Below are 6,593 nucleotides of genomic sequence, written 5' to 3'. Positions count from 1 at the left end.
TCCATTTCTCTTTCTTACATATGACAAGTTGGCACTGTCTCCCTTTAGCTGTAATCCAAGCCCCGCCCCCATCCAAAAAAGTTAAGTCTTTGAGACAGAAAAAAAAGAAAGCCCCCTCCATATTTTTGTAGCACTTTACAAAGTGATTTTCCATTGGTTAAGTCACAGTAGCCCCCACACAGATGGGACAGGGGTGAGGAAGCAGCCAAGGGACATGTGGCAACAGCAAAGATCACCTTCTTTCTCTAAATCAGTTGAGATGCAAGAGGGACTTTCTTAGAGAGCTCCTTGTGCACCTGAGCACTTACTATGTGCCCTGTTCTAAGCACTCTGTGTGTGTTAAGCCATCCAATTCTCACAGCAACTCCACAAAGTGGAGGTGTCTTTCTCATCCCCATTTTACAGATGCAGGAACTGAGGCAGAGGGAGGTCCTAGAATCTTCCCACCTTGAAAGAGGCAGAGCTGGGATATGACCCAAGTCAGTCCCACTCCAGACCTACACTTCTCCCCCAACAATGATTCCCCAATGATGGTGGCAACTCCTTCCTGAAAGAAAAGAAAGTGGTTCTATGTTTATGAACCCATGTCCCTCCAGGAAGAACCCCAGAGTTTTGGGAGGAGCTAAGCAGCACTGTGTCTTGACTTTTGTTTCTAGAAGGTTCTATGGTCCTCCCACTGGATAACTCCAAGATCTAAACTTTCTAATTGGGCTTCCCTCCTAGCACTAACATCCACAGACAGGGTGGGGTGGCCATCAACGCCATGAGGACTACCTGAGGCTTACTTAATAAATAATCTGCAACTCCATAATCTCTCCCCACAGATTGCTTGGTATTTGCCTTCAGTAGATTTAGAAGTAATTAAATTACCGTGCAACCAGCCTGCAAGTCTCAGAAAAAGACCTGAAGTAAAGTAAAGCCTTACTAATTCAGACAAATAGGGGAAGGGTAGCGAAAAACCAGAGGGAACTGTGGCTTTCCTTTTAGAAGAACCACATTTTTTACATTTCTAGTACTTATAGTAAATCACACTAAACATTAATAGCAGCCAAATGGAGTTCTTGCTGACTTTGTGTGAATGAATAAATAAAACTAATTTTAATTAGCATATTCCTTGTATACAAATATCTTCTATTAATACTCTTTTGAGAGCTTGTTGCTTGAAGGTTAAACATTCATTCATTCATCTAACAAGCATCATGGAGAATCATTACTGAGAATCTACAACGTGCTGCTGTGTGCTCTGTGCTAGAAGCCGAGGATAGAGAAATAAACAAGATTCAGAGGATGCCTTGGAAGAATCTATATATGCAAACAAATAAACTATGAGGAAGCTCCCTCCCTAAGAGGAGGTAAAGGAAAGCTTCACTGGGATGGTGATATCTGAGCTGGGTTTTGAAGGATGAATAAGAGTCTGACAGAAAGAGACAAGGTGAAAGGCAAGGATGGCCACAAGACAAGGGCCAGAGAGTGACTGATGCTCCACGGTGGCTACTCGTCATTCATATGAGCTATGGCTCATGCGTTACAAGTTATGGATCGTTGAAATGGAAGCTTTCAATTAGATGATTTCATGCAGAAAACATTTTATATATACACATATTTTTTAATGTTTATTTATTCTGAGAGAGAGAGAGAGAGAGAGAACACGAACATGAGCAGGGGAGGGGCAGAGAGAGAGGGAGAAAGAGAATCCCAAGCAGGCTCTGCACCATCAGTGCAGAGCCCAACATGGGGCTTGATCCCATGAACCTCGAGATCATGACCCGAGCTGAAAATAAGTCAGACACTTAACTGACTGAGCCACCCAGGTGCCCCAGAGAACATTTTTAATACAGAGAAGTGTGAAAGGTAACAAATACCAACGTTCTTGCCACCAAAATAAACAAATGGTAACCTTATATCATTAGCTACCGATTTTTTTTTCAAGAAACAAAATTTTACATCAAGACATCGATACTACTCATCACGTGCTCTGTCACCTCCTCTGAAGTGCTTTCCCTGACTGTCCTTTGCCCAGAAGATCCCTCTCCTTTTCTTTCTGGGGCCTCTGCTTACTTCCCTTATAGTATCTCCCACAATTTGCGGTCACCTTGTTGATTTGTTGATTTGTCCCCCATTGTAAGGTCATCTCTGTAAAACAGACACTTGGGATTCTTTTTTACCCTGGGCTCCCCTGTCTCTGACATATATTAGGTGCCCAATATGTATCTGTAGAAGAGAGAGGGGAAGGAAGAGGGAGGAGGGGAAGGAGGGAGAGCTTATAGGTTAGTATGAACTCTTCTAAGGAAATGAAAACAGTCTTCAAATAAAGGGATCCCAGCAGGGGAAGGGGACAGCGACTGGGTTCAATTCCACAAATACTCTCTGAGCATCTCCAAAGGACAAGGCTCCGTGGGAGGCACGTGACAGGTCCTGGCCCCAGGGATCTTACTCTCAAGGAAAACCCAACTGCTAATAGCCAGCCCTGGGGTGAGGGTGGTTTGGGGAATGTCTGGTGGATTTAGGAAGTCTAGCCCTGGTCAGGCCCCTGGGGCTGGAGACAAGGGTGTCAAAGCCCCTGTCAGTCAGTGTGGAGCAGAGGTGGCTGGGTTGTGACAGGTCTGCAGTGGGACTGGAACTGTAACCAAGGAGACAAAGCAAGGTGAAAGTGTTACCAGCAAATAAAAGAAATTGACATTCAGGAAAGGTGACAAGTTACACATTAAACCACGGAATGGGAGAGGGCCGAACAGCATATCCCCAAAGACGTGCCTTTGTGCTCAGCAGGAAGAAGAAAGCCTCTCCCTTTCAGACATTATTAACGTTTCCCTTCCTGGTACTACTGGGGATGAGCCTTTGGGCAGGGGTGTGAGGACTTGGTAGCAAGTGACTTAGGTAGAGGAGCCAACCCTGGCTCATCATCCTAACTGCCCCTCTCCCTGCCAAGCACACCGATACCATTTGTTGAGCAAATGTTTATTGAGCAGCTACTATAAGCCAGGCATTAGGCTAAGGACCAGGGATATAGAAATAAACAACCCTTCCTAAGAAGGCAAATACAGAAAGAAAAAATACAATACAACACAGCAGAGGTAGGATCGAGTGCCTTGGGTGCTCAGAGAACTCCGGTGAAGTTGTGGGAAGAGAGTTTATGAGGAGATATTTGAGCTAGGCTTTGAAGCCTGAAGAGGAGGATGCAGGCATAGAAGCAGGTGAGAGTTGTGTTCCAGGCAGACAAACAAAAAGCATAAAAGGCAAGCCTGGAGAAGGAGAGGGAAGAGGGAGGGAGTGGCAGGAGCTAGTTTCTGTGCCTAGAATGTTCAACATTGCCTGGCAGGCTCCTTCTCGTCGTTCAGACCTGAGCTTCCATGGTCACCTCCTCTGAGAGGCCTTCCGTAGCCACCCATTGGTCAGAGTGTCTGTGCCTTACTTTAAGAGACCCCAGCCTATAACAGTGTGGTATTATGTGTGTGTGGCTTAGGTTAAGCTATAACCCAGGGGCGGCTAGCATTTCAATCAAGAATGCACAGTGCAGGGTGAAGGCTGGTAATTAGCCACGAGGCCTGTGTCTGGAGCGTCTGGTATTTGTGTCTAGATCAGTGAGCAACACTTGGCTAAGTAGCCTAGAAAATGTCAGAAGTGGCTTTTAACTGTTAAATTAGACATGAGGTCTGCGAAATTTTCAAGATCTACATGAGACGGTGCCCGCCCCAACCTCAAATCCCTCTGCCCATTGGGGTTCAGCTGCTTCTGAGATGCTCAGTATCCAACAGTGTGGCCACTTCCCACCTCAAACATCCTTGTCTTTTCTTTTTTCTGTCTCTTTTCTCTGCCACCACTGTAACTGGCTCTGCTTAAAGCAGGTCCAATGAGGAGAGCTAACGCCCCCAGGGTCGATCTTCAACTGATAGGAGGTGGGAGTCATTGGATAAATACCCCAGTCTCCCAGTCCTTTGGTGGGAAGATTCTGCAGTTTGCCTCACATGGTGTCTCGGAGGGTCTGCAGATGGGTTAAGGTGCAGCCACTCACAGCAATAACTCTCCTTAGCAAACCTTTTGATGTCTCCCTTTGCTGTCTTTTTTTCTTTCTTGTTTCATTTTCCCTACTCCCTCACTTATACTTCCTGAACTCATCCATGAAATAACATAGTTATACTCATGATCTTGTCTCGGGGTCTGCTTATGGGGGGCCCCTAGGTAAGACAATAGATTGGCCCCCTAAAATGCACTGAAAACATTCACCTGCCTTTGTATGCAGAGTATAAGAAACCAGTAGAGTCCGTAGGCTTTACCCAATTGGGGTGATGCTCTAAGCCAATTCCCAAGTGGTGCTGTCAGCCAGCTGTAAATTCTAGAAGATTCTGGTTGCTGGTGGGCTATCAGGGTAGTAAGAATCCTACCTCTGGAATCTTGGTGTTTGTTGGAGCACTTGAAAGGCCAGAGAGCTGGGATTTCCTTGAGCCTACAGAATAGGTGTATGAATTGGTTTTGTGCTTGCCTCTTGGAGAAGTTTACTTGATGAATATCTCCGTGAGGGCATAATTTGGCCTGCAACTGCCTCTCTTATGACATTGTTGTGAAATCATGGGGAGTAGTCAATTAGAAAGAACCTAAGAGTTGTCGTTGACCAAACTGGCTAATCCAGTTTACACCACCACTTAGGGTAACCTTCCAAAAGCATTCGTATAATCCTACCTTAATTTTCCAAACGGGACTTATTGGTTTTTTTTTATATTCTTTTTATTGGGGCAGTTGGGTGGCTCAGTTGGTTAAGCGTCCGACTTTGGCTCAGGTCACGATCTCACGGTTCATGGGTTTGAGCCCCTCATCGGGCTCTGTGTGGATAGTTCAGAGCCTGGAGCCTGATTCAGATTCTGTGTGTGTGTCTCTCTCTCAAAAATAAATAAACATTAAAAAATATGCTTTTTAATTATCTACCTCCATATCCTCTCTAATCCCATCCCTTAATGAAAGGTAACCTCCATATCTTGTTAGTCTCTGTCTTCTCCAGCACACACAACAATACCCAGCACTTAGTACAACAATGCCTGGCTCAACAAATGTTCTATTAAATGTTGAAGAGTGACAGCAGGTACAGCTGAGGACATATAATGGGGAGCCTTGCACTCTCTCAAGCAGAGAGTTTGCACATTACCTTTTGAGCCTATAATTAGGCTGTCGAGGTCATGGACATGTCTGAGAATCTGAACAAAGCTATGAGCCACTGCCTTCCCCAGAAAATATGCACACATAGTGATACACATAAAATTATACCTGTGATTTCAGGGAATGTATAGACCACAGGTTCAAAATTCCTGCTTGTAGCCATGTGCAAGCCAGAAAAGGCTTTTGAACACCTATGTGACAAATACAGCTTTGTGTTGTAAGATAATAACTCTCATGGTCATACAACGATGGAAGAGGAAGGACTAGGAGGCTGGGGTACCGGCAGAAGGCCTTGAGACAGGCCAAGAGGAAGAGCATGTGGGTGTCAATTTAGGCAGTGCCAAGCAAATGGAGAGGAGTGGGGGTTTGGGGAAAACATTTCTAAAATAGCAACTATAAGATTTAATCATTGACCAGTTGGTGGAAGTGAGAGCCAGAGAAGAGGCAAGGTAGCTGTGAAAGTTCTGGCCCAGGACCCTCATGGATGACGACAACCTGAATCACGGAAGAGATGGTGTGTCCCCTCCTGTGGTGAGGCCAAAGTGGAAGCCTGACCTTCAGGGCTGGGTCCTAACCACAGACTTCGGTCTGCGCTCAGGCTGCCCTGCAGTTTCTAGGAAATAGCCTGAACCAAAGGGCATGGGTAGGAGGGAAAAAACCTACTTCTTCTGCTTTCCCCCTTTTGCTGAATCTTTGTTGGAGGAATCAACTCTCTAGTATTGAAGTGCATGTAAAATATAGAAGTCATAGGGTGAACAGGTCAGAAAGCTTAGCCTTTTCTTAGACATCTGTGGCTTAAAGCAGTCTTTGGCTCATGCCAGCCGCATAACTATTGTTGAACTCTTGGTGCAACTATGAGGCAGCCCCAGTGTGTGCACTGGATCCTAGTCCTTCTCACCCATTCAAAGACATTGCACCTGTAATTCTATACCTCTTTCTCCCGCATCATCAATTTTTGCCCTCCACTGGACTATTTCAACCATCACAGCAAACATGCTATTGTTTTTCCAACTCGAAAATATTCTCTGTTCTTCTCAATGCAGCTTCTGCCCCTCTTTTTTATTCTGCTTTATTGCAATGTTCCTTGAAAGAGTTGCCCATATTTACTGTATGTAATTTCTTTTCTGCCCATCTCTCTTGAACCCAAATATAACAGACTTTCATTCCTACCATGACACCCAAGGCCCTTAGCAGAATCACTGAGGGTCTCTACATCACTAAATCCCTTGGTCAGTTGCCCCTCATTGTATAATTGGGCCTCTCTGCAACACACCTGACATAATTACTCATTCTTTCCTGGACATCACTCACTTCTCATTTCCCTGCTATCTCTGGATGTTTCTTCCTAGTCTCCTTTGCTGGTTTTCCCTTATTTCCTGGACCTCTAAATGTTGGAGAATCCTGGGGATCAGTCCCAGTACTCACCTCTTTTCTACCTGTATCTC

This window comes from Acinonyx jubatus, chromosome B3, assembly GCF_027475565.1.
Source record: "Acinonyx jubatus isolate Ajub_Pintada_27869175 chromosome B3, VMU_Ajub_asm_v1.0, whole genome shotgun sequence".
Taxonomy (NCBI): Eukaryota; Metazoa; Chordata; class Mammalia; order Carnivora; family Felidae; genus Acinonyx; species Acinonyx jubatus.
Note: the sequence above shows the minus strand (reverse complement) of the source record.